The sequence below is a fragment of the Suricata suricatta genome, chromosome 5 (assembly GCF_006229205.1).
Source record: "Suricata suricatta isolate VVHF042 chromosome 5, meerkat_22Aug2017_6uvM2_HiC, whole genome shotgun sequence".
Taxonomy (NCBI): Eukaryota; Metazoa; Chordata; class Mammalia; order Carnivora; family Herpestidae; genus Suricata; species Suricata suricatta.
The window spans coordinates 155,024,522-155,039,088 of record NC_043704.1 but is presented as its reverse complement, the minus strand read 5'-3'; positions in this window follow the sequence as shown (position 1 = coordinate 155,039,088).

The window sequence follows — 14,567 nt, the reverse complement described above, 5'->3', positions numbered from 1 at the left end:
TATATATATACACAATAGAGTATTAATTACATGACGATGGGAAATAATGAGATATGTTTATTTGTAACAAAGTGGCTGGACCTCGAAGGTGTCATGCTAAGCGAAATAAGTCAGGCAGAGAAGGACAGATACCATGTGTTTGCACTCATAGGAGAACAGCAGAAATCTAATGGAGGACCATGGGGAGAGGAAAGGGGAAATAGAGTTGGGGAGAAAGAGGGACCCAAAACCTGAGACTATTGAATACTGAAAGGAACCTAGGGTTGAAGGGGGAGGGGGAGAAGAAAGGAGGTGGGGTAATGGAGGAGGACATTTTGGGGAAGAGCACTGGGTGTTATATGGAAACCAATTTGACAATAAACTATTTAAAAAAAGAAGTAAAAGTTGTGCGAAACTGTTTATCTTCCATTTTTTTTAAATATTGTAGTTGTAAATGGCACCTTAAAACAGTTTGAAATGATTAAAAAAATAAACTCCATTTTGTACAATAAAAAAATATTGGTAATTGTATAACCTTTCCTTCAATGACTTTCATAATGATGTGAATCCTCTAGGTGACTTCTTAAAGTAACATATAATCATCCATCTCTCATCAGTCTATCATCTATCTATCTATCTATCTATCTATCTATCTATGTATCTATTTATCATCTATGTAATCTGTCTATCTATCTTCTATTATCTGTCCATCCATCATCTATCTACTATATATCCATCTGTCTTTTATCTGAAATCTATTTGTCTAGCTCAGCATTGATCCTATTGGCACATGCCTTCAGGATTATGAACATATTGTCTACAATTTCTTATTAGGCCTCTAATGTTTAGATCCCAATATTTTCAGCTCAGCCACTCCATTTTCATCAAGTGGTTTATTTGAGTGTCATTAACTGCTTAACTAAGTTACTGGTGGTCTCTGTGCCATATCAGAGAACAGTCACCCACTTTTCTGTGAAGTCTGTTCCTTCTCCCTGAGTTAACGGTCTCCTGTGTTAGGTGGAGATTTCTCAGGAAAAGGGAGGCATTCTCTACTCATGGGAATTCTCTCTGCAGATGACAGAGTGTGGCCGTGTGTTGGGGTCTGTGCACTCCAGAATGTAGGCAATGCTTCCAGGCTTTGCAGATGCCTGAGTAGGCAGAGCCCATCAGCAGAGCATCATCAGAATCAGAGGTCTCCAGGTGTGTTCATGCTCCACAGATAGATGTCAGGTGAGGTTGATACATCAGTGTGGAAACTAAAACAAATATGATACTGGGAATCAATGTCCTTTACTTACTATATTTACACCAAAGTGGATATCAATATATATATATGACATGGAATTATGTATGGAATGATCAATATTGAGTATTTAAAGACTAGATTTTGAAAATTGTCTTCAAAAAGTGTGCATTATTTTAAATATCTTTTTGAAAGATAGATTATAATGAATTGTGATCAACCCCTTTATTATTTATTTTTATGTTCAGAAATCTGAGACCCACTTGTTCTTCCTCCAATATAATTGATACACCAAGTACACTCCCAACCCAACACCAACATGCATGTGGAAGCAAAGAGATGCACACAGCTGGTCCTAGAAGAACCAGGGAAGCCCGTTTCCATCCCTCTGCACTTATAAGAACATGCTACTTCGCACCCATGCAAATGTCTCCTCAGACTCAAGGGTAATTACACTCTCAGGAAGTAGGAGTCCATACCTCTCTCCTCACACAGGGCTGAGGTCTCTGGGGGAAGGCAGAGCTGTGTTCTATAAACAGAGGATATCCTAGGGCCTTCTCTGTGCCCCATCACCGATGTCTAAGTGGGACCATAGGACTGGTTGTGACTGGTAGTGACTGGCTGAGTCTTCTTGTTCCCAGATGTCCTGTCCCAGGTGCGGCTGCAGGGGTCGGGTCCAACTCATGAGTTGCTCACACACCCTGCACCTAATTGGCCACGTCTCTGGATTCTCCAGCTCAACCAGCAATTTCTGGTGGAATTGGATCCACTGATCCCAGGGGAGCGGGTGGAGTGGATGGGTCAAATATTATCATATATTCTATTGTCCATACCATGAGAGCTATATGTCCAACTATTACATAGTTAGTTAGGCAGGAGGGAGGAGAAATAAAGCAGGTGCTGGCCACACCCTTGGAGGCTCTGCCAGGATTCACAACCACAAAATTAGAGTCACCTGTCAGGACTAAGAGGACAGGTTAGGCCTAGACACAGAGCTGGCTCAAAAGCCAAAACGGGACTTCTGAGAACTTACCATGAGTCCAATATTTGTAACTTGCCCTTAGGTTACTTGAAATTAATCAGGGGGCATTCAGAATACCAGGGGCCACTCATATCTCCTGGGGCACTCAGGTTACCAGGAGAAGCTGAGGACACCAAGGTCACTCAGCTCTCCAGGAAGCACTCTCATCTTTAGGGGGTGCTCAGGTTTCCAGGGGTCATCAGGTCACCAGTTGCCACTCAAGTCACCTGGGAACACTCAGGTAACCTTGGGGGCACTCAGATCATCATGGAGCACACAGGACTCCAGGACCACTTAGATCACCAGGGGGCTCTCATATCACCAGGGGCTCACTGGTCACCAGGGGGTATCCAGGATCTCTGAGCTCATATCCAGAAGGAGTAGTGTGTTAGGGTCATTTTTCCTGTGAAAAATCTATCCCATCATGTCCTGCAAACTTCATCCTGACCAGTAAAGAGTGCAAACTCTCTTCTAAAACCTTTACAAACACCGATATCTTCTCATATTTTGAGTGACCGTTCATAATAGCAGTACCTACCTTGTTAGAGACCAAGCTTTTGGATAAATAAACTCAAATAATCATACCAGTGCCTCACAGGTACACTGGTCACCATTAAAAAATATATACATATATATTTTTTCCTCTCTCCTTGTATTTGCTCTAAGGTGTTCCTTTGATATCTATGAAGAGAGACCATCAGTAATGACTCTTGCCATTGTTGAAACCCCACAACGTCTTAATCAGCTCCATGATTCTCTCTCTTGCTCTCTAAAGGATTCTCAGGATCTGCACATTATTGTGGAAGAATAGAGTTCTTTCTACCCCTCAGTCCTTTTGTTCTCTATGTGGGCCAGAGATATCCAATGGAGATGCACCAGTATCAATTTTCATACTGAGTCCAGCCTTGCAAGATGGCAGCCAGGAGTCCATTCTCCTGGAATAGTTTGGGGATCTTCCACTCGATCCACCTGTCTCCTGCACCTGCCTCTTCCCACAACATGAGGCCCAGAACTTCCTCCCACCTTGCTGAAAACTAATTAAGCTATGTAGAAATTTGATTTGATGAGTTATTTTCACCACACTATTTTTCATAGTAGCTACACTATGTCATAATCCCATCGAGAGAATTCTATTCTATTTTGAATGACAGGCTTGCTGGATAAAGGATTCTTGGCTGCAGGTTTTTTTCTGTTCATCACATTGAAGATTTCCTGCTATTCCTTCCTGACCTGCCACATTTCATTAGATAGGTCTCTTACCACTCTACTAGGTTTCCCTTTGTATATGAGGGACTTTTTATCTCTAGTTGCTTTCAAAATTCTCTCTTTATCTTTATATTTTGCCAGTTTACTATGATATGTCGTGCCGAAGGTCGATTCAAATTACTCATTAAAGGGGTTCTTTGTGCCTCTTGAATTTGGTTATCTATTTCTTTCCCCAGATTTGGGAAATTCTCAGTTATAATTTGGTGTGGTATCCCTTCAGGACATTTCTCTCTCTCTTCCTCTTCCGGAATTCCTATGATAGGGATGTTGTTCCCTTTGATTGTATCACTCAGGTCTCGAATTCCCCTTTTCTGCTCCTGGATCAATTTCTCTCTCTTTTTTTCAGCTTCCGCTTTTGCTATATTTATATCTTCTAATTCACCTATTCTTCTCTCTGCCTCGTCTATCCTTGAGGTGGGTGCCTCCAGTTTGTTATTCACCTCATCTATAGCCTTTTTTTTTAACTCATCACACCTATTTTCGAAGTTCCTAGTCATTATCTCAGTTGCTTCTTTGATGCTTTTTTTCAACCCCAGCGATTAATATTAAAGAGTCTTGATCAGGTATTTTGTCTAGATCTGCCTTGAGCAGTTATGTGGCTGTGACTTCTTCCTGGAGGTTCTTCAGGGGAAAATTCCTTCATTTTGTCATTTTTGCTAGTTTCCTGTCCCTTGTCAGTTTTAAAAAGCTCATTGTGCACACTGCACCTGTTAATATTGCTCTGTTAATGGAGGCTTATTGATTGTCCAGGGCCTGCCATTTCAAGAAGTATTCTTTTTTTTTCTTTGTCTCTCAGTTTCTCTTTTTGTGCCTTTGAATATTTTATTTCCGTACTCAGTGATATTTGGGACTTGCCGTCATGAACACTTTGGCTTATTTCTTTTGTTATCCCTAAGAAGGAAAACAGACAGAGAAACACAGAGGGATCAGAAGCACAAGAACGCACAAACAAATCAAACAAGCAAACAAATTAAAAGGGGGAAAGGAAAGAAAGAAAATGAAGAGGAAAGAAGAAAAGAAGAGAAGAAAAAATAAATAAAGGGGGCAGAAACAACAATGGACAATGGACAGTCTAAAGTGTATGACCAGTTGAGGGGAGAGATAAGGATGAGATACAGGAGAATATCTCTGGATTGCAAGAATGAAAAAAGAAAAAAAAAGAGAGAAAGGAGAAAGAAAACTAAGGAGTATAAATTAAATTTTTTTAAGTAAAACAGGTAATAATAATGAAAAATTAAGTACAAAAAAGAAAGGAAAAAAGAAAAAAAAGCAGCCACTCCCTCTCGCAGATAGGCTTGGTTTGGTTTGATGTAGTAGTTCTCTGGGGCTGCTCTCAGAGGCCCCGCCTTGGTGGCTGCAGAGAGTAGAATGGTAGCACCCCAAGCTCTGCTGGAACAAAGCCCTGCAGGCCACTCTAATGAGTCCAATCTTCTTGTGCTGCAGCTGAGCCAAGTTGTATTTTCCAGGCCCGCCTCGTTTCAAAATCCTAGCCCACTCACATTTTTGCTACCACAGATGAGATGTACTTGCTTTGGAGGCTGGCTTCTCAGCTGGGATCTCGTATGGGAGGGGAGCAGTTTTCCATGAGCTGGCAGGGATTTGTGCTGCCACTGCAGGAGGCTAGGTGCATGCCCTCACAGATACCTCCACCGACTCCCAGCCCCAAGCCTGGATAGCAATTGTGAAGGGGGAGGGTTCAGTTTCTCTTGGGGCAGGCTGCTATTTGTGCTGCTGCTGTCTGAAGCTAGGCCCGAAGCAGGAGGTGAAGTACAAGCCCTCACAGACGTCACTCTCATCTCCCAGCCCCCAGCCTGGATTGCGATTAAATTGGGGGTGGGATCAGTTTCCCTTGGCATTTGCTGGGATTAGCGTTGCTGTTGCTTGAGGCCCTGGGTGCTGCTGGAAATGAGCTGCACACTCCTGCAGCCAAGGCGCGCAACCTCTGCCTCCTCCACCGCAAACTCCCTGTTGGGATTGCGTATGGGTGGGGGTTATTTTTTCCCTGTTGGCACCTGGGATTTGGGATTCGTGCAGCCAAAGATTGAGGCGAGATGTGCAGTGGAAATGAGGTGTGTGTTCCCATTCCCACAGCTGAGCCTAGGTGTGCACCCCAGGCGCTGCCACCGCTGCCGCCAGCTCCCTGCCAGAATTGCACAGGGGTGGAAGCTTTTTTTCCCCCTTGTGCCACCCGGTTTTAGGATTTGGGCTAACCAGCAGTTATATATGGAGTAAGAGTTTTTCTCTCCGAGCGGGGTTAAACGTTCTTTCTCTCTTCTGTAGAGACAATACTATGAGCGTGTTCAGTTTTCTTTCTCTTCCCTTTTTCTCTCAGGGGCTCCACGCGCTTGCCCTGTGTTGGATTGGGGCTTCCATTTCCCCTGTCCGTCTCAGGCTGGCCTGTTTTACAATCTCCCCAGTTTGCACTCACTCACTCAGGCATCTTTGAGGTTGTCTTCTTTCTGGAGTCTGTATTTTCTCCTTCCTCTTGCAGATGAGAGTAATGTCCTTCTCAGTTTGATAGATGTGGCAGACAAAGTTTACAGAGCTCCATTCCTCTCTGCCATCTTGGCTCCTCCTCTAATGGGGGGCTATTTGAGAACATCTTTATCTCTCCTTCTATTCTGAATGACAGGCTTTCTGGATAAAGGATTCTTGGCTGCATATTTTTTCTGTTCATCACATTGAAGATTCCCTGCCATTCCTTTTGAGCCTGCCAAGCTCAATAGGTAGGTCTGCAACAACACTGAATCATCCCCCTTTGTATGTCAGGGCCCTTTTAGCCCTAGCTGCTTTCAGTATTCCCTCTTTGTCCTTATATTTTGCCAGTTTCACTATGATATGTCTGTCGTACAGAAGATTGATGCAAGTTACATCTGAAAGAAGTTCTCTGTGCCTTTTGGATTTCAATGTCTGTTTCATTCCACAGACTGGGGAAATTTTCAGCTATAATTTGATCACATACCCCTTTGGCTGCTTTTTATCTCTTCTTCTTCATCTTGGCATTCCTTTGATATGGATATTGTTGCATTTGATTGCATTATTCAGTACTTGAATTTTCCTTACATTCTCCTGAATCAATTTATCTCACTTCTTCACGACTTTCCCCTATTCTTCTTTTTTTTTAAAACATTATTGTTTTTTATTTACATCATCCACAGAACAGAGGTTTTTCCCATTTTACAGTGGGAAAAAATGAAACTCAGAGAGCTTAGGAGACTTATTCAGGTTATATAATTATAGAAAAGTTATTAAGTTACACTTCTTTTGCTTCCCATTTCGAGTGTTCCTTTTCACGAGATCAGAACTACTTTTTTTATAATTTATTTTTTATATTTTATTTCTTAATACTTTATTGTCCAATCGGTTTCTATATAACACCCAGTCCTCTTCCACACAAGTGCCCTCCTTCATTACCACAACCTCCCTTCTCCCACCCAGTTCAACACTTGGATCATTTTCAGTATTCAATAGTCTCTCTGGTTTTGCGTCCTTCTCTCTCCCCAACTCTCTATAACCCTTCCCCTCCCCCTGGTCCTCCATTAGGTTTCTTCTATTCTCCTGTTAGATCTATGAGTGCAAACATATGGTATCTGTCCTTCTCTGCCTGACTTATTTCGCTTAGGATGACACCCTCGAGGTCCATCCACTTTGCTACAAATGGCCATATTTCATTCTTTAGGTTCTTTCCATGATTTGGGTACTGTTGAAAGTGCTGCTATGAACATTGAGATACATGTGCCCCTATGCATCAACATTTCTGTATCCCTTGATTAAATCCATAGCAGTGCTCTTCCTGGGTCATAGGGCAGTTCTACTGATAGTTTTTTGAGGAACCTACGGACTGTTTTCCACAGTGGTTGAACCAGTTCACATTCCAGCAACAGTGTAGGAGGCTGGCGGTTTCTCCACATCCTTGCTAGCACCCATAGTCTCTTGATTTGTTAATTTTAGCCACTCTAACTGATGTGAAGTGGTATCTCAGTGTAGTTTTGATTTGTATTTCACTGATGATGAGTGATGCTGAGCATTGTTTCATTTGCCTCAGGCCATCTGGATATCCTCTTTGGAGAGTGCCTATTTATGTCTTTTGCCCATTGGTTCCCTGTATTATTCATTTTTTGAGTGTGGAGTTTGGTGAGTTCCTTGTAGATTTTGGATACTAGCCCTTTATCTCATATGTCATTTGAAACTATCTTTTCCCATTCCATTGGTTGCCTATTAGTTTTCTTGATTGTTTCCTTTGTAGTGCAAAAGCTTTTTATCTTGATCAGGTCCCAATAGTTCATTTTTGCTTCCATTTCCCTTGCCTTTGGGGATGTGTTGAGTAGGAAATTGCTGCGGGGGAGGTCAAGGAGGCTGTTTCCTATTTTCTCCTCAAGGGTTTTGATGGTTTCCTGTCTTACATTCAGGTCCTTCAGCCATTTTGAGTTTATTTTTTGTATAGTGTAAGAAAGTGGTCTAGTTTCATTCTTCTGCATGTTGCTGTCCAGTTCTCCCAGCACCACCTGCTAAAGAGGCAGTCTTTTTCCATTGGATACTCTTTCCTGCTTTGTCGAAAATTAATTGGCCGTGCATTTGTAGGCCCAGTTTGGGTTCTCTATTGTATTCCATTAGTCTATGTGTCTGTTTTTGTGCCAATACCATACTGTCTTGATGATGACAGCTTTGTAGTAGAGACAAAAGTCTGGGATTGTGATGCCTCCCGTTTTGGTTTTCTTCTTCAATATAACTTTGACTATTCGGGGTCTTTTTTGGTTCCATACGAATTTGAGGATAGTTTGTTCTAGCTTTGAGAAGAATGTTGGTGCCATTTTGGTGGGGATTGCATTGAATGCGTAGATTGTTTTGAGTATTAATGACATTTTCACAAAGTTTATTCTTCTAATCCATGAGAATGGAATGTTTTTCTGTTACTTCGTGTCTTCTTCAATTACTTTCATAAGTTTTCTATTTTTTTCATCATATAGGACTTTTACATCCTTCGTTAGGTTTATTCCTAACTATTTCATGGTTTTCGGTGTAATTGTGAATGGGTTCACTTTCTTGATTTCCCTCTCCGTTGCTTCATTATTGGTGTATAAAAATACAACCAATTTCTGTACATTGATTTTGTACTTTGAAATTTTACTGAATTCATTGATCAGTTCTAGAAGGCTTCTGGTGGGGTTGATTGGGTTTTCCATGTAGAGTATCATGTCATCTGCGAAACAGGGAAGTTTGACTTCTTTGCTGATTCTGATGCCTTTTATTTCCTTTTGTTGTCTGATTGCTGATGCTAGGACTTCCAGCACTATGTTAAACAGCGGTGGTGAGAGTGGACACCCCTGTCGTATTCCTGACCTTAGGGGGAAAGCTCTCAGTTCTTCCCCATTGAGGATGATATTAGCTGTGGTTTTTTCATAAATTGCCTTTATATTGTTTAAGTAAGTTCGTGACATTCTGAGTTTCTCAAGGGTTTTTATTAAGAAAGGGTGCTGAATTTCGTAAAATGTTTTTCTGCATCTATCGACATGATCATGTGGTTTTAATCTTTTCTTTTGTTAATGTGATGTATCACATTGGTGGATTTGCAAATATTGAACCAGGCTTGTAACCCAGAAATTTGTCCCACTTGATCATGATGGATATTGTTTTTATATGCTATTGAATTCAATTTGCCAGGATCTTGTTGACTATTTTTGCATCTATATTCATTAAGGATATTGGTCTGTAGGTTTCTTTTTTTTTTGCTGGGTCTCTGGTTTGGGAATCAAAGTGATGCTGGCTTCAAAGAATGACTTTGGAAGTTTTCCTTCTATTTCTATTTTTTGGCTTAGTTTGAGAAGAATGGCTATTAACTCTGCTTTAAATGTCTGGTAGAATTCCCCTGGGAATCCATCTGGCCCCGGATTCTTATTCATTGGGAGATTGTTGATAATGGATTCAATGTCTTCACTGGTTATCAGTCTATTCATTCTTTCTATCTCTTTTCACTTGAATTTTGGTACTACATGAATGATTATGAATTTGTCCATTTCTTCTAGATTGTCCAGTTTGTTTGCATAAAGTTTTTCATAATAATCTGTAATGATTGCTTGTATTTCTAAGGGATTGCTTATTATAGATCCATTTTCATTCATGATTCTGTGTATTTGGGTGTTCTCTCTTTTCTTTCTAAGGAGCCTGGCTAGAGGTTTATCAATTTTGTTTATGTTTTCAAAAAACCAACTCTTGGTTTCATTGATCTGCTGAACTGTTTTTTTTTTAATTCTATATTGTTTTTTCTGCCCTGATCTATATTATTGATTTTCTTTTGCTGGGTTTGGGGTGCTCTTCCTGCTCTCCTTCTAGCTCCATTAGGTGCTCTGTTAGATTTTGAGTTCACGCTTTTTCTAGTTTGTTGAAAAGGACCTGGACTGCAATACATTTTCCTCTTAGGACTGCCTTTGCTGTGTCCCAGACAATTTGAATTGTTGTATTTTCATTTTCATTTGTTCCCATATATTTTTAAATTTCTTATCTAATTGATTGATTGGTCCAATTGCTCTTAATAAGAATAGTTTTTACCTAAGGCTTTCAACCTCCATGTTTTTGGATGTTTTCCAGAGTTTTTCCTGGGATTGATTTCAAGTTTCATAGCACTGTTATCTGAAAGTGTGCATGGTATGACCTCAGTTCATTTATATTTATGGAGGGCTGCTTTACGCCCCAGTATGTGATCTATCTTGGAGAATGGGCCATGTGCACTTGAGAAGAAGTTGAATTTACTTACTTCAGGTTGCAGAGTTCTAAATATATCTATCAATTCCATCTGTTCCAATGTGCCATTAAGGTCAATTGTTTTTTTAGTGATTTTTTGTCTGGTTGATCTATCCATTGCTGTTAATGGAGTATTAAAGTCCTCTGCAATTAGCACATTCTTATCAATATGATGGTTTCTTTCTATGATTAGTTGTTTTATGTATTTTGGCGCTCATGAATTTGGCACATGTTTATAATTGTTATCTCTTCCTGATGGAGAGACCGTGTAATTATTATATGTCATTCTTCACCTTTTGTTAATGTGCTGCTGTTGCCAGAGGCAAGGTACACTGTAGGAGGTGAAGTGCACACCCCCAGAGTCGAGGTTGCCACTGCCAATTCCCTGCTAAGATTGTGTAGGGGTAGGGGCTGTTTTTCTGGGTGGCACCTGGGATTCAGAATTTGCACTGCCTCTGCCAAAGGCAAGTTGCACTCCCGGAAACATGGTGTGCGCTCTTGCACCCAGAGTCGAAGTGCCTGCCCACGAAGCTGCCTCCGCTGCCAACTTCCAGATGGGATCGCGTAAGGGAAGGGAGTAGTTTCTATTGGCACTGATCAGGTGCACAGGAGGTGAAGGAAGCTTTCCTGTCAGAAATCGGGGTTTCCTTTTTCAGAAAACAATCTAAAATAAGAGTATTTTAGAATGAAGAATGCTAAAGTGTGTATAAATATCCTGTTTCATCAGGAGCATTGACTGAACTCAAGGGAAATATAAGATATTTGAAGATAGTCCAGGGCTTTTAGATATCTTGCCTCTAGAGAAATGGAGGCCACGAATGCATTTATTACCTCATTTCATGCAACGACTTGGAGACACACTTGGGGAGGAAGACTTTCAGATATCATGGCCAAGAACAGGTTCACATTGTCTCTTGTTCATTCAAAGCTGGATTCACAATGAAGAGGACTTCTTGTGGGTTATTCCGCAGTGGGAGGAGCTCAGTCTGCTCACAGTTTAGGGACCTGTCCAGGGACCCATGTCCTCAAAGTTTAGACTTTTGCCCTCTGCATCTCAATGTGCATGGTCCCTGTGACATCTATATTCTCCTTCTCTAGATGGGCTTGGTCTTGAGTAAGAAATACTCTGCTTCACGATTCTGCAAATGAGCCTAGTTGCACTAGTCTATGTAAGGGTGTATCTGTGCCCTGAGCATCATTCTACAACATTAACCCCTACAGGACACCCAGAATGTACTGGAGCTAGGGAATCCTCTTCCTAATGGGAATGGCTTCAGGTAATGACGTTACCAGGCTCTGGACAGAAGATGGCACCAGGACCTGTCAAGGATGATTTCATCTCTCATTCCCTGTCCGCAAGTGTGCACTCTCTGTTGAAGCTGGTGAAGTCTGGGGCTGAAGTGAGTAAGCCTGGGGCTTCAGTGAAGGTTTCCTGCAAGGAATCTCGATATACCTTCACCAGCTATGCTATGAAATGGCTCCAACAGGAATAAGGAAAGAGCTTCCATCACATGGAATGGATCAACACCTACACCGGGAATCCAGTGTGTACACAGGGCTTCTCAGGTTGATTTATTTTCTTTATGGACACATTTGTCAACCCAGCATATCTGCAGATCAGTGGACTGAACTCTGAGGATATGACCCTGTGAGGGACACAGTGAGAACATACATCCTGAGAGAGTCAGAAACCCTGAGGAAGAGACAGGGATGCTGGGCTGAATAGGGCTGGGACAATGATTTTACTTCTCCTCAATGAAAGAGTCAGGAGTCTGGGACAAAGAATAGTGCTCTCATGGGCTCACCAGTTACTATAGAAAGACTTGAAGAGTCCAGATAAACAAAAAGAAAGACACGGGGTAAAGAATTTGCATCAGGGAAACCTGTTTGTCATATTTTACAGAGGGGATATTTTCCACCTCTGTGTTCATGTAAGGAGGGATGTCAATTGAGGCATCATCGGTGAAGAGTTGGTAGGTAATGGACCACAGAGTCTTGGACTGTGAATCTATCCCTAACATGTTCTGAACTCTCTCCCCTACTTGGAAGAGTGACAGTGTGCTTCGGGGATAGGTGAGGAATTTAAAGTCATGGATGAATTTTTATTTTCCAGTCTTGTTTTCAGCGTCACACCCATAACATTCTGGTAGAACAGCCATTAACTCGGGGTCACAAGTAATGGACTTATAAGTGTGCTGGGCTCAAGCTCAGTCTACATCAGCACAGCACAGTTGCAGCCACCCCAACCATCAGTGGTGAGTTACTGCAGAAGCTCCTCCTCACACACCACAGTCTGTGAGTGCCCCTGCCCTGGGGCAGTACTGGTGGTCATCACACAACAGAGGCAGGGTGGGGAGACCCACGGCACCATGACACTCACATCCCTGCCTATGTTGTTTCCTATGACCACAGTGTCCAGTTGTCACACACAGGACTCAAATCTCCATTGGTTATTCACCTACCGTCTGGAGGTCTACATGGAATCTATTTCACTGGACTGAAATGGAAGTGTTGGCAGATCCACCCATCTTCAAAGACTCCAGAAAGTACTCTCATCTGAATATTTATGCTCCCAAAGTCCATATGTTCAATTCCTACCCATGACAGATGATGTTGGTAGTAAGTCTGTCTATGGAAGGTGACTGGGTCAGGAGAGTGGATTCCCCCTGAATGGGATTAGGCTCTTCCTAGAAGAAGCCCCAGAGATCTCGTTTCCCTTCTACCTTCTGAGGACCCAGTAAGAAGTCACCATCTGTGACCCAGGAAGAGTCCCCGCCAAAGGGTAACCATGTTACCAACTTCACCTTGGACTTCCAGTCTGATATCTGTGAGAAATATAACTTTGTCCTTTTACACCTTACCTAATCTGTGTCCTTTTCCATAACTTCCCAAGGGGACTGGAGCAGGAAGGTCTGTTCTTTGTCTTTCCATATCCTCATGGGCATCACTTGCCCCAGCTAAAGCGACTTCCTCCACCTTCTCATCCAGAGGGAAAGCCCTCACATCAGGGTTCACACTGTTATCTCCTTCTCCTGTGGTCTAATCACTCTCTGTCTATCATTGGTAAGATCACTTGTGACCATGTTTAGAGTAATGAAAATAATACGGTAAAATATTCTGATCTCAAAGTCTCAAAAATAACCAATCATGGAAAATTTCTTTTTACCATGTAACGTATCACCTAGAGGTTGAAGAATGACTCATGACAACAGTCCACACATATGCCTGGCAATGTTCACCTTCATCCCACATGGCATTCACATTTGACACCACAACATCCCCCAAAATGTCAATCCATTAAAGCACTAACTCAAGTCCAAAACGTAACTAAATATTATCGCTTCTAAATCTAAAGCCCAAATCTAACCATATTAATCAGGTATTGTGAGAATGTTGATATAATTCTCTTGGGGCAAAATCCGCTCTATCAGTTGACCTGCGTTTCTAGAAAACAATTCATGTTCTAAACACACCTGTAGGGGAAGCGTAAACTCACAGGTACTGACACTTCTGGAGACCATCGGAAAAATTAGATGTAATTTAAAAACCTTCACCTACTCTAGACAATTTTAGTATTCATCTGAGAAAACTCTGTTAAGATCAGAGCCTTAGATTATTCTCCTTTTCAGACTTCAGCTTATGAGCTTCTTGTTCTGTCTGGGACCATCCCCTCTGTTTCCTTGAAGTTGATACATGTTTGAAGCTAAACACATTTCTCAATTTCCAAATAATTTGTGAGCCCAAATATTTTTTTATTTTGCTCTCTCAGTTACTAAATAAAAAGTTCTTCTGACACTTGCACACTGATAAAATAAAAAGACTTCATTCCAGATTCCTGCTCACCAATGGTTACAGAAAATATATCTGGAAATTTACAGGCAAGGAGCAGAGGGGGGAAAAATGGTAAATAAGTAGGAGGAGACGTCCTCTGAACAGTCGGGTCTGCAGTGGTGATGCTGGAAGAGTTTCACCCTCAGCATGCTGGATAAATGGGAGGGGAAGACAAGGAATCCTTTTCTATCTATCGCAGGGGTCTGTGAAACAATGGGTGCACGGTGACCACCAGGGGGTGCTCACAACCACCAGTGGGATCTCCGGAACCAAGGAGCTCAAGAGACAGGAAAAGGGTGTGCTTGATAGCTGGTCTCCTTTCAAGGGTTTTCAGATCCATGCTCCATAATCGTCTTCAGACATGAACACAGGAAAGAGTGTAAAAGCTGTGGAAACACATAGGTGTCCTTTCTGTTTGTAATAAACCATCATCATAGTAACCCAAACATGCCAAGTATCAGGCATGGGGATAAATATAACTTAGATCAC